The sequence below is a fragment of the Chaetodon auriga genome, chromosome 12 (assembly GCF_051107435.1).
Source record: "Chaetodon auriga isolate fChaAug3 chromosome 12, fChaAug3.hap1, whole genome shotgun sequence".
In the NCBI taxonomy this organism is placed as follows: domain Eukaryota; kingdom Metazoa; phylum Chordata; class Actinopteri; order Chaetodontiformes; family Chaetodontidae; genus Chaetodon; species Chaetodon auriga.
In genome coordinates this window covers 10345096-10359490 of record NC_135085.1, presented here as the reverse complement: position 1 = coordinate 10359490, position 14395 = coordinate 10345096, and the positions used below count along the sequence as shown (strand labels likewise).

Here is a 14395-nt window from a genome sequence, read left to right as displayed (position 1 = left end):
TTGCTTTTCGGCTTTTTCTCCATGCCTCTGAAGGAGAGAGACTTTAGAGAGATGGCTAATAGATGCCAGGGCGCCGCCTTTAGACTCTCTCCCGGCCTGGAAGGATTTGGGATGGGATAGGGAAGACAAGACGCCATCTCAGCCTCCAAAAACCCCTGTCTTAAAATGACTGCGGGTAAGAGGATTAGGGCAATAATGCCCTTCTCTTCTTGAAGGGTTTTTAGAGAAGATTTCTTCTCCCGGAGCAAAACCGTTTAGGTAGGGAATTAAGGGCAGCGCAAAGTAGCCTTTTAATGTAAAGCTTGCATATTTTGTTGGGAGATTCTTTGGGAAAATGATTGGCCTCTAACGCAGTTTTATCTCTGACCGTGTTTCTCACTCTGAACACATTTTGAGCAGTAGACAAAAGATTTCATGGAATAGAGAATATTTATATGTTTGTGCACATTGAAACACAACTGCACCCAAATGCACAGACAAGCAGTGTTTTGTGGACATGAAGATGAAAGTTGTGCTGTGTGTGCTGTGTGTGCGTGTGTGTGTGTGTGTGTGTGTGAGAGAGAGAGAAGGTGTGAGAGATCATTTTCTTTTAAGAAAAACGTCAAGTCATTTTTATGTCGAATAGTCTTGTATTTTAGGAACAAGTCATACATTCTAGCTTTTAAAATTCAATTATTTTTGAATGCTGAAATAGAAAAACTGTAAAATGAAACGAAGAGAAAAAACATGACAGTGGTGTGACTCTTGTAATAATAAATTGTAATCACCTCATCCAATAACGTGAGTAGCTTAAGATAAGGGATCATATATTTGACATTTTCTTAAACACTGAATTAAGTTAAAAAAAAAAAAAAAAGGAATAAGTCAATGTACTTTAAACTGCAGTGGTTACTGGTACATTTAACAAGATGATGAGATTTTTTTTATCTTGACCTTTAAACGTATTACTATTATTATTAATAATATTATTAATATTAGTATTGTTATTATTGCTACTACTGCTATCAGCCGGTGGATGCAGTCTCTCGTCCCTGACGCGTCTTTCCTTCTAAATCTGTTTCTTTTCAACCGCCTCAAACTTTTTCCATGTGTGCTTCAAAGTCTTCCCCTCGCCTGGAAAAACTCGTGTGCCTCTCTGGTTCTGTCGCCTTGGTAGGCTCCTATCACTCGGTTTTTCTCCGAGGTCTGAGAAAGAAAGAGGATTAACTTGTGAACCAATGGAAATAAGAACTTAAACGGGAGGTAAATCTGGCCACTGTCTCTTTGTGAGGACCGTCTCTAAAGCAATTAAAGCGAGAAAGAGTTTCTTCTCAGCGCCTCTCCACCTAAAGCTCCTTAGAGCGACTAGAGCTGTCCAGCGCATCTGAAGGGCTTAAACGCCAAAAACCAGCTCCCCTCACCCTGCACCCAGCACCCAGCCATGACTGTGAATACAAGGTGCGCAAACAATGACCTCCAGCTGACGAACACACCCGAAATTTCAAAAACATGTACATTTAGGCAGAAACTCCCTATCCTCATGTAGATTTTAACCCCACACTCTTTTTTTTAAGGATCAATCTGTGTTGTTTCCTTACTGATCTCCTGTCGGGTTTAACCCCTTTTTGTCTCCTCTCTGAGTAATTCACACAGATATCTGCAATGAACTTGCTCCCCTGCATTTGGCAGAGATATGAAGTACAAAACGATCTTCGTTTCCGGTGAATTCTGTTCTCTAATAGCTAATTAATACTCTTAATGATGTTTCTGCAACTTCATGAATACATTAGGTCTGCAAAGCAGCGCGCCTCAGCCTCCCCTGCACCATTCAAGGGTATTTCAGCATCTGTTCATCCCACAGCAATTAATCATTTTGATGTGTAGTTTAAAATCGACTTCTTGCAGGAGACCTTTTTGACAAGAATAACAAAGCAGTTTGCCAGGAGCCACCTCTTAGACACGTTATTAGCAGCACTTCCACAGTAAGACCCGCTTTTCCCATTTCTTTCTTTTTCTTTTTCTTTTCTTTTTTTTTTTTTGTGGAGAATATATTAGATAAATGAATTTAAAAAGACAGCGACAATTTTGCGGTTTATTGTCAGCACCACGCCTCTGAATCCTCCTGAAATCCCTTTTATTGGTGACAAGATCTCAGGATCTCCTCTGCAAATCCCTCCTCTAAAAGTTTTCAACCTGTCAGTTTCCTCTAAAAGCTGTATAATTCCCCCTCTTTTTCTCTCCATCCATCCCCTCCTCTCTTTCTTCTTGCCCTCTTTTTCTCCCTTGTCTCAGTCCTTCTGTCTCATTTCTTTTCCTTGCCTTCTCTCCTCTCTCTCTGGCCCGGATCCCTCTGCACAAGGGGCCCCATTGTATAGTCCTAATCCAGAGGCAACACAGCTTTAGGGACATGCAGGGATAAAAGGCCCATTAAGCCCACAACTTTATGGGGGCAAATCTCTCCCTAATCCTTCGCTTTATCTAAACAAAAGCCCCTCTGCCTTAATCCACCTATGTGTTGAAAAAAAGGAGAGGAAAAACTGGAGAGAGTGGCAGGGAAGGAGAGAGAGAGAGAGAGAGAGAGAGAGAGAGAGAGAGATTGTTGAAGAAGAAAAAAAATCTCACACTGTAGGATTGAACTAGGAGAGATCATATGGGGAGGGTCTAAGTTTCCTGGAAGAGCTAAGTAATCGTGACAAGCTTTCACCTGCACAGAGGAACTTTCACATGTGTTAACTATAACTGCTGCAGAGGTGAAATGAACCGTCATCCACATAAATGCACGTACATGATACAAATGCATGCACATTATTGAGGAACTTATGAGTAATGTGATATTAAAATGGACAAACAGAGTTCTGGTCTGGATTAAAGGAGAGCATGAAGGTCTGCAGTCACTGCTGAGTGCGAAGAGGAAGTAGATGAGTACAGCTGCGTGCTCACATCTAGAAACATATGCACGTATAATTTGACATAGATAGATAGATAGATTTCAGTTTCCAATCTGATCATAACAAAATCAAAACATGAACTTTCGTTGTTGATTCGCGTTGTTCATTAGTGTGTCTTTAAAACAATTAGAGCTAAACCATCTTCAAATTTTGTGATTAGTTAGCTATTTTTTTTTTTTTACATTAAATTACATATTTTGTGATTAGTTGCAGCTTTCCTCATTCTGAAAATCAACCTGTCTGGCTGATCTCAGAAAATGTTGATGTGCCATGTATTTAGAGGTGTGACACCTCCAGACTAAGCCCTGTTCGCCCGGCCTCAGCAGCACAGAGCACGCTGGACGGCTTTCTGCATGTATTCTATACCAAACACTCATCAACCACTGAAGGCTTACTGGATGATAACATTCAAAGTCTGTGATTTTAAAACACAAAATGCTATTTGTTTTCTGTATATTAGATATTATAGTGCAACAACACATTTATTTATACAGTATAGGCAGAAAGCTTCACTGCCACGCTGCATCTTCAAACCCTCTAGGAGAAACACATGCTCTTTGCATTTTTAGGGCTCCGTTAACTTTTATGTCTGCAGTTTGATTAAGTTTCATCAGTAGTCGTTGAATTTTAACTATATGTACATCTTTTTAAGCTGCTTAGATTTCTGTCCTGTTTTGATTCCTGCGTTAACAATAAGCATCACAGTCACAGCCCTAACTTAACTATCCACCTGTGTTGCTCCCCACAGAGTCAAGACAGATCGTCCCAGATTTGTACTCCAAATCCCGTTAGACTCAGGTGTGGCCCTTGCTCTTTTACCCCCTGCTATTATTGACACAAGGTGTGTCCTTCTTTGCCCAGATTCCAATTAAAGAAATGGGTTCATGAGGCCAAACGTTAGCAGCGTTGACAAAGCCAAAGCTCCTCTGTGGAGCTGGAATCCCTTCACTTCCTCTAAAACATCTGTCTTTACTACAGAAAATCCCACTGTAGCTGCTCCACTGCGGACAATCAGACCCTAATCTGGAGCTGGGTTTAGCAGACTGAGAGCTCAAATCTGATGGTTTTAGTCAGAGCTGTGAGGGATAGGTGGTGAGAGTAGCTGATACCTGCTGCGTCAGGGGTAAATACTGACAGTATCATTTGTGTTGAATGTGGCGTTGTCCTGTGAGATTGGAGAGAGCCATTTATTTTCCTTTAAAATGCAAGTTATCCAAGATCCTTCCAGAATGAAATCCTCCACCGATCTGTCAGAGATGTCAAAAGCCAGAGCATCACACATCTTTTACTTTCAGCATGGCACTCATCACGTTGCCTTCATTAACAATCTCAATTACCGCCTCCTCCTCGGCTCTGTGCCTTCCTAATAGAGCTAACACAGACTTAATGAAGCAAATAGTTGGGACAATTTAGTCATTAGAGACAATTAAGACAATCCAATGCAATCCACCGCAGACCAGGAGACAAGCAGAGTAGTCGGGGAGAAATTCAGCAGCCAGCCACCCCAACCGAACGCAGCCGTCTGCCGAGTCAGCCAGTGCAGAGAAAGCTTTAGAGTGGATTGAAGGAATTTTCCCTCTGGTGGTATCACTCCTAATACTTGAACCATTATAAGGCTGATCGGTAGTTGGCTGGAGGCATCTCCGTTTCCTCCATGCAGGGATTACACCTGGCCTCAGGAGGAGGAAAATGTTTCCTAAAGAGGCAAGCAGACGGAGAGGCAGACACAAGGAAGCCTGGATGCATTCCACCACAATAAAGTATAAATCCTCCTCTTCACAGCGTATTACAGGAATGAACATAAGGGATTGTGTCATTGTTGCCCTATAATCTGGCTTTAAACTCCTTGTTTTACAAATGGTCCTCTTTAAAAAGCTCTTTCTTTTTGTGTGGGTCTTTTTTTTCCCCTCCCTTCATCCTGTATTAACCTGCTGTTTCCTCATCAGCAGTTTTTTTTCTTTTTTTGTTCCTGCACGTCAGATTGGGGTTTCGAGTATTATAACTATCTATATTTGCAGAATTCCCTGGTAATGCGTAGAAATGCGATTCTCCTTCTAAAGGTCTCGTGTAAAGTGCATCATACTTCCTATTAACCAGTAATGATAGTATGTTCCAGTTTTCACACTGCATGATACAGTGCATGCTGGGATATTAGAATTTTCCAAATGTCTTTCCATGTGTCCTTGCCCTCAAAAGCAAAGGGTAATATCCTATCCCGCTTTGGAAGTGGAGATGCCGGCACTTTTTTCTGTTCGCTGAACAGGCAGCCTGCATGAAATAACTCTTGATAGAAATGCTCGAGCTGACATCTTCTCTTGTGTCTCCACCTCTTCTAACTTTACTGAGCCTTAACAGACTGCATGTGTTTGAGACAGAAGTCATTTAAACAGTAATCACAATTAACGGTTAAAAAGTGTACACAAACCATCTTTGTCCTGAGGATGGGTATAGGAGCGTTCACTTTTCATAAAAGGAGAATTTTTGGTACCACTGTAACTCATGCAGGGTTTCTAAGTAGCAACTAATGGCTAATTAAATAACTATTAACAGTTCATAAATCAATACTTTATATATGAGTTATGAGCGATTGATAAGGGCAACTTTGAGGTTGCCAGGTTATGAAAACAATCCTTTTTATGGTGTGCGTCCTTTATGGATGCAATGATAATACTTTCTAATAGGCCATCAAGTCTGCATTTATAAAAGTTAATATGTAATTAGCAAATTATGTTTTACTTGTTTTGTTATGTTATGTTTTTTTTTACTATTTTGTCAGGGATGATGATTATGACTAGCAAAATGAATGAATGAATGAATGAATAGATAATTAATTCTATATATTGAGCATGAGCAAATCATTTATTAACCACTGGTGAAGCTGTTAGTTACCACTTATAAAAGCTTTATTAAGAGCGTCTTGTTGGACTCTGTGAGCATGGTAAATATCACATGTGCCAAACATCAGCATGTTAGCATTGTTATTGTGAGGAAGCTAAAATGTTGATGTTAGCATTGAGCTCAAAGTGACAGAGCAGCCACAAAATCAGTAGACTCTTAGTCTTTTTATTTAATAGAACCCCAATTCCAAAAGAGTTGGAACATAAAACCGGATGCAATCATTTGCAAATGAACTGCACAGACGACAGTTTCACAAAGTGTTCCTGAGCTCATGTCCTTTGTACAATGTGTTTACAAAGTGGTGAACCTCTCTCCATCCTCACTTGTGAATGACTGAGCCTTTCCAGGATGCTCCTTTCATACCCAATCATGATACTCTCACCTGTTACCAATGAACCTGTTTACCTGTGGAATGTTCCAAACAGGTGTTTTTGGAGCATTCCACATCTTTCCCAGTCTTTAGTTGCTCCTGAACCAACTTACTTGGAACGTGTTGCTGCATCAAATTCAGAATAAGAATATATTTAATGAAGCTGATGAAGTCAAACATTAAATATATTGTGTTTCTACTGGTTTTAATTGAGTACATGTCAGAAATTATTAGCTTCTGTTTCATTTGTGTTTTTCATAGTGTATCAACTTTTTTGGAATCGGGGTTGTAGGCTGCTGAGCATTCAAGACAGATAGGTAACATAAGAATGCAATGATAATGATATGAAGGCAGAATTTAACTTGTAATGTTGCAGGCAGTAGGTGATATGAGGGAGGATGCCACCCCCCTTGTTAGCAAAATGACCAGAACGCATCCCCTGTGTTAACCTTCCATCCCCCCTCTACATCCCCGAGTATCAGAGAGACAGCAGGGGCAGAGGGGTTGTTTAGTTGCATATGTTCATCCAGTCTGCCTGACTCATTGATCCTTTATGCGACTGAGGTTTATCTAAGTTAGAGTCTTTGGTCCCGACCACGGCTCTGAAGTGTCAGTAGGCTGTACTGTATATTGATGAATCCTTGGTGCTGTCCGTGGTGCTGAAGTAGCAGACAGATTTGTAATTGCCCCCTTTTCTCTCAGTCCGGCCCTTCTGTCAATTCCAACTTGGATCTATAATTTTCTCTAAACTATGTACTATAAATACTCAATTCTATACCATATTGTAGCCTATATTCTCTACTGATTAGTGTCGCATTCATGATCAAAGTGTAGCAGCGTGTAGTTGCAGAAGAAGAAGAGGATCATAGAGACACACTACTACTGCCTGTAGTATTCCTATAGTATTCCTAATGTTTCTATGATCAGTCACCTGCTGAATATACACACCCAGACCAAACCGCCTCTGCAACAAAATATTTTAGGGGAGACATACAGACTACAGATACATCCTCCCAGTTAAAAATGAACAAATCACCTACTGGTTGTAGTTATGGGATGTACGTTTTAGACCACTAGGCAACAAATATGCCCCATGCGTCTTCTTTTCATCTGAGATCTTTCTGCTCACTTTTACTATTAGGCTGTAATCAAATTATTTTGACAGGCGGTCTAACAAAAGAAGCTCTTCATCAGTTTCTTATTAAGATGCATTAGTTGTGGTGATTGAGTTTTTCGAGAAACAGGCAGCTGTGGTTGGTAAGAGATGTGGCTCAGTGATTGTGGACTGAAATGATTTATGGAATATCAATGTCGCTCCAAGCTCAAGTCTCTTTCTTTAAAGAGAAATTAAAATTTGATGACTTTGCTCTTTAAGACCACACAGAATTATGGTACAAACACAATTTAATCGCCAAATTAGCAGTTTGTTAGAGCAGTAATTAACAGTTACATCACTGTTGAAACACTCATGGCCATGATTGGTACTACACACACACACACACACACACACACACACACACACACACACACACTCTGACAGATTGGGGTGAGGCCAGGCAGCAGGTCTGGTTCCAGCCTGCTGTCCTGTAGTCTCTTCACTTGTTCTCTTTCTCCTTTTCTTCATCCTGCTCCTTGTTTGAGTCTCAGAGGCCCCATCCCTCCTCCTCCTCCTCCTCCTCCTCCTCCTCCTCCTCCTCCTCCTCCTCCTCTGCTCTCTCCATCGCCTCTGAAAGGAACCTTGCTGGGCCCAACTGTCTGTGTAACGAGCTGGGCAGGACGGTCACAGTGGGGTTTGCAATTGTGTGTGTCAGTGTGTTTACACTTGTGTATGTGTGTTTGCTGTGAGTACTTTGTGGGGGGTTTCAAGGAGTCTCCGCATGAAAACATACTTTAGGCTCTATCACCCCTTTTTCCTCTCTCTCTCTCTCTCTCTCTCTCTCTCACACACACACACACACACCTCTCAGTGATCCTCCAGCACTCTTCCACAGCAGGGAGCAGAGGGAGGAGGTGGAGCAGGAGGCTAATGGATATGTTTGTTTACCTATTTGTCCTTGACATGATCAATTGATCAGCAGGCTAATTCACTGCCACCATGGGCTCATTACGTTTCCATTTAAATTGCAAATGGATTTCTTTGAGGCTTCATCTTCCATTCCCATTTCCACTGCACGTGTGTCGGCGTGGATGTACAGTAGAGGTGTGTGTCCATGGACACCTCTGGAGCTCAAACACGGCACAACATAATGCCCTCGTCTGCGTTCATTTATTGGTGCGCACGAGACAGAAGTTTCATGTCAGAAGTGAAGACTCACCTTGTGTCACCTGTGTCTTTCTCCTCCTCATTTTCCATTTTATTATGAACTAAAACAGGGATAATTAGCTTTATCATGAAGTGGATGTCAGTCATTAAATGGCTGTCATCAACTCACACACACACACAGAGACACTCACACACACTCACACAGTCCCCTGGGAGTGGTGTGAGCTAATTCCTGGGCAGTAAAAGCCTGTGATTATGCGTTGCTGGGAAGATTACAGTGAACGATTACTGATGTGGAATTTAAACAGTGGGAAATGAGCAGCCAAATTGAGCAACAGCAGGAGATTGACATTATCACAAATGAGCTTCTGGTAAAGCTGTTTACGCTGCATTTTGACTGCATTTGAATAGTAATTCTTTTTTTTTCACCATTTTAAAGGAAGAGATTGAAATTTTGGGAAATATGCTTATTATCTATATTGGGAGGAGGTAGACGAGAAGACTCTGTTTGATATGAGGGGGAGTCAGTTAGCTTAGCTTAGCATGAAGACTGGATACAGAGGGAAACAGCTAGGCTGGCTCTATCCAAATGTAACGAAATACACCTACCAGCACTAATTAACGCACATATAATACAAATATAAAAAATATCTAATATGTTAATTAGTCTGTGTTATAGAGGGATTTTATTACCTTCAGACAGGCTATGCCAGCTGTTCCCCCCATTTCCAGTCTCTTTGCTAAGCTAAGCTAAGCAGCTGGCTGTAGCTTCATATTTACTGTATGGTATTGATCTTCTCATCTAAAGAAGAGAAAGAGGAAAACCCCTTTCCCCAGAATGTGGACATATCCCTTCAAGTGTAAGAGATAAAACAAGCACACTTCAAATAGCACATTTCTATGATTTTCAAATATCTTTCTGCACTGAGTTCAGGCATTAAAACAGAAAATCGACAGATAGTCAGACGGGTGGATACATGAATGGCAGGGTCTTTACTACGACATCTCATGGGATTCATTTGTTTCATTGGCTTGTTTGGCCATAATGGGCTTTATATGATGACTCCTCACCCCTGTCAGATTCCACCATGATCCAAACAAACACACACATTCATCACCATCTAACACACACACACACACACATTCTGATCAATGGCCATAAATTTGATCCATGACAAGCCTGACACGTGCACCCACGAGACCTTTGGTCACTCTGCTTCTCTTGACCACTCCCAATGCAACACACACTCATATACTCACACACATACACAGACAAGCGCCTTTTCCCCTCTCTCACTCCTTTCCTTCCCCTGACACTCTTGTCAAGGACCTCGTTGACCCCTGACCCCGCCCCACTTGGCACCGTTATTGATTTTTCCTCCGACCCTCTCAATCTGGGATGAAGAAGGGTGAGAACGGGAGAATTAGTCGCCATAGTCAGGTATAACGGAGGGGACGCCGAGGATGAAGGGGAGCGATCAATTCGCGCTGATGGCTGAGCTTGCAGCAGCAGAAACGACAGTCAGCCATGGAGAAAATCAAAAGGGCTCGAGGCAAAGATGTGATGGGGGAGAGAGAGGGGAGATGGGGGAGGCTGGAGGGAGGTCTTGTTTGTTGTCTTTTCATGTTGTGGACTTTTACAGAGTATTTGACACAAAAAATATTTAAAAGATGGAAGATAGGAGAGAAAAAGTAACATATTGTAATAATTACACAATCACAGCATTCCATACATTGTGTACAGTCAGAAGTGGAGGAAGTATTCAGATCCTTTACTTAAGCAGGAGTAACAATACTACACCGTAAAAATACTCCACCACATGTTAAAATCCTGCATTCATCACATTGCATAAATAAAAGTATGCAAGTAATATCAAAAAGTATGAAAACTAAGGGTTCGCATTGTGCAGTAAAACGTTCCCTATCAGTGTTTTGCTGTATCACAGAAAACTGAGGTCAGAAACTCAGGGGCGTCTGTGGCTCAGGAGGTAGAGCGGTCATCCACTTATCGTATGATCGGTGGTCTACATGTCAAAGTATCCTTGGGAAGGATACTGAACCCCAAATTGCCCCTGATGTGTGAGTGTGTGTGAATGGTTAAAAGCTTTTAATGAGCTGGTAGCCGAGCCATCGTATGAACGTGTGTGTGAAAGGGTGAATGCAGACTTTGAGTGGTCGTCAGACTAGAAAAGAGTTATATACATACTGTCCATTTACCATTACTGAAAGTGCAATAGAAAGTTAATTTATAGTCTTATGTTCCATACACCCTACATTGGTATATGTTTGTCCTATCTATATGTCTCACTGCAGTTAGCCTATTTAAATCTTCGCTGCTCGTTCAAACACTGAGCTCTTTCAGAAATGTACCTCCCTCCTCCTTGTTTTGGCATTTAGTATTCATTTTTCTCAAAACCACAACCACCAGTGTCCACAAATGAAAGGCAGACAAAAATAAAACGATGGAGGAGACGGCTTGTCAAACCTTCCACCACCTTCTCTTTTCCCTTCTACCTAAGCTCCCATTGGCTGTTGCACATTTCACTTGTGCTGAGACACAACTCAGCCAGACTGACCCCAAAGAAATGAATTATGTTTGAGGAAGGTGTCAAAGTTCTGAATTTTGAACCTTTCTGATACAGGATGGGCTAACAATGCTTTAAAGACAGCATAAATACTGTCTGTATTAGCTGCTACAAACACCTGTCCAGATGTTAGTGTCTGCATGTCTTTCTTCATATTGCCACTGAGAGTATGCACATTTGACAATGGTAATAAGAGGAGTATCTTTGTGTTCAGCTGATCAGATGACACCTTACCTCCCTTTGTCTTTGCTTGTTTGTTGCGCGTTGTACACAGACACGTCACGTAGATGTTTGTTTGATATGCATGTGGTCTCTCTCTCTTAGTGGTAAGCAAAAGCTTTTTAAGCAACCTCGGGTCCTTCTTTAACGCGGCTTGCAATAATCCGTTCTCACTCCACCACCTCCTCATGGATCAGGTTAGAGATTTCACAGCAGTGTTCGGAGGTGACACACTTAGACATAATCTTTTTTTTCCTTATTTAATTTCCCACCATCCTCTCAGCTGATTCTCCCCCTGTCACTTTAGACGCAGCTAAGAGACTGATTTGGCTTTCATAATCTCTTCTTGCATTCCCCCCTCTTCTACTTGAGAAAACCTCGAAATATCATAAGGAGATTATTTCATTCGTAATTGATTGAATGGCTCCTCACCACAGACCAAGATACTTCAAAGTGTCTGAATTAAGACTTGGTGTGTGGGGGGAGCTGAGGAGGGGAGGGGGTGCGAGGAGGCAACGTGGCTCCGTGAGGCTACTGCCGGGGTCGAGCAGCTGAGCCTCTTTGGCTGGCAAATAAAAGTCTGAGTCTGATCCTGTGATGGCAGCTAATTGGCTAAAGCAAAGACGAATCGGTCCGAGGAACATTTTGATGAGGCTCCTCAGCTCCTACAGACTGGTTTTCAGGCCACCACTGGATCCACTAAGGCACATGCTTAGGAGGAAGAAGTTTGTCAACTTTGTCCTTTTCCAGTCAAGTTTGGATGCAGTTTCCTGTCTTTTAGCACACGTGTTCTGAAGGTTTGAGAAGTCTCACAGACTACGTGACACACCCCTGAGATCTTCACATAAACCAAACCGAGTGGTTTTGGTGCCTTAACTGAACCAAATTGGGACTATTTTGAGGGTGTACCACGTAGTTGGTGTGTCCTGTGTGTCTGCAGATAGACCTACTTCTTGCTGTGAAAGGAACTTTGAGACATTTTGGGAAACATGCTTGGTCACATTCTTGACAAGAGTTGCATGAAAAAATGAATACAGCCAGGAGATTGTTCCGCGCTGCTGCCTGCTCATGGGGGCATTGTTGAGTATAGTCTGTATGTGAGAGTATGTTCTACACCTGCTTTATATTAAGTGTTATGACCTTTTTTGTGATTTGCAGCTATATAAATACAATTGTTTCGAATCAAAACGAATGAGATGTAACTTTGTAATTAATACACTTTCGAGGTGACTGGTTGGCAGATTCTGTTACCTTTTGACAGAGCCAGGCTAGCTGTTTCCACCTGCTTTCAGCCTTTATGCTAAGCTAAGCTATCTCCTAGCTTCACATTTAACAGGGAAGTTTAAGAGTGGGATTTATCTTCTCTTCTAAATCTCAGCAGGAAAGTGAATAAGCATGTTGTATTCCTTTAGAAGGCAGGTGGAGTCCAGATTTGTGTCTGTTATTGACCACGGGGATGCAGATTCTGTTTCTGAATATTTAATTATCTCTGAAAGTGTCATTTTGGACTTGATTCTAGCCTCTACAGATCCTTAGACTTCTCAGTCACCTTGAAATGCTGCTCCTGCAGACTTCAGGCTTCCTGATCGCTCAGTATTTGAACTCCCAGCTTGCTCATACCTTCCTGCAGCCTTCAAGCTCTTCCCTTTGGCGGCAGAGATGCAGGTGACCCCCCCTTTCTCTGTGGAGTCAATCAAAGTATTAGGTTAAGCATTAAACTGCCGCTCCCTCTCAGAGGGACACATAGATCCCAAATGATCACTTATGAGTCCGGAGCAAAGTCTATGGGCCCTGAAAGAAATAAGATGAGACGAACAGTTTGTCAAGTCTCCTTTTCATATCTTTTCACCCCAAATCACTGATCTCTGTCTTATTTTCTCCACGCCTCCCTTTTTCTTTGCCCCCTTTCCTTTCTCTTCAACTCATCCTTTTGTCCCTCCATCACCCCATCCCTCGCTATCAGTCCTGACCCAATGCTGATCTTAATCCTCTTACCTCATGGCTCCATTACCCACTTCAGCCATTTTTGCATATACACCAAAGAAAGAGGGGCTCCTCTCTTCTTTCTCATACCCCCACAGCTCAGTCCTCCAATCCCCCCAAATATAGATCTCCCAAACGTCCGCCACATATACCATCTCTTATCGTATGTGATTTCGTTTTCAATCAAATGTGGATGTTTCTAAATCTGAGGGGACAGTTTTATGGGGGGCAATGAGGCTTTGGAGAGACGGGGTAAATTATTCGTGCCCCTTTTCTTCTTCCAAGCCCTCATTCAAATTGAAAATGGCGTAAGTCAGTTCCCAGGCGGGTGTGGCCGAGATGTGGGATTATCTCCTGTTTTGTGTTGTTTTTAATCCCTAAATGCCACTTCTGGTCCCATCACTGCTGATAGGGAAATGCAAATGCAGCACTAGACTGCTCGTTTGCTGTATCGTCATTTACCACATCATTATTGACAATAAGTGAACAAGAAGTCATCCTTCAGGCAATTTATTTACACATCTCAAGCCTGCGTTTTCATGCTCTGTAATTCATCATGTCAGCTATCTTCCTTTCAAAGCAGCCATTCATGATCTCCTCTCTTTCTCCCCTTTCTTTCCCTTCTAATTTACTGTTTCTCTCTCAAGGGAGAGATTAACCCCTAATCCCCTGATGTCCCATGGTTAATTGATATGATTTAACTATTACAAGGCCCTGGGTGGTTCCACACTGCTACCTCAGAGAGAGCGCACCCTCCGCTGAGAACCACAACCTTCCCTCGTTCCCCCATCCGACCCTCCCCTAGCCTCTCCCCCTTCAATCATCCTTTTTTCTCTGCCGCCCTTCTCCCATATATCTCTTTCATCCCCCATCTTGTTGTGCCTCCCCTTTTCCTCCACCATGTTCCCACCTCTGTTCGGCCTGACACCCCTCTCCCAAGGGTCACCACTCAGCAGCAGTTAGCGGAGTACACTGGGAGTTTGTCTGCACCTTGAGACCAAAAGTTCAGTTGAAAGACTTTCTAGAGCTCAAAGTACCTTGGGATCGTATGCTGTGCATAATTGGAATTATATTTATGAGTACAAAAATAAAAGGAGCTCAGGAAAGGTTTTCTCCTCCATCCCCTGTCCACCTTCTCTGCTCCCTAATG

The 14395-nt window shown here is 42.2% G+C and overlaps 1 protein-coding gene across 2 annotated transcripts in view; it reads left to right on the top strand.

Moving 5' to 3' along the window:
* nsun4 (NOP2/Sun RNA methyltransferase 4) overlaps positions 1-14395 on the top strand; it is a 181782-nt gene that overhangs the window by 17252 nt on the left and 150135 nt on the right. The gene's annotated exons all lie outside the window — the stretch shown is intronic.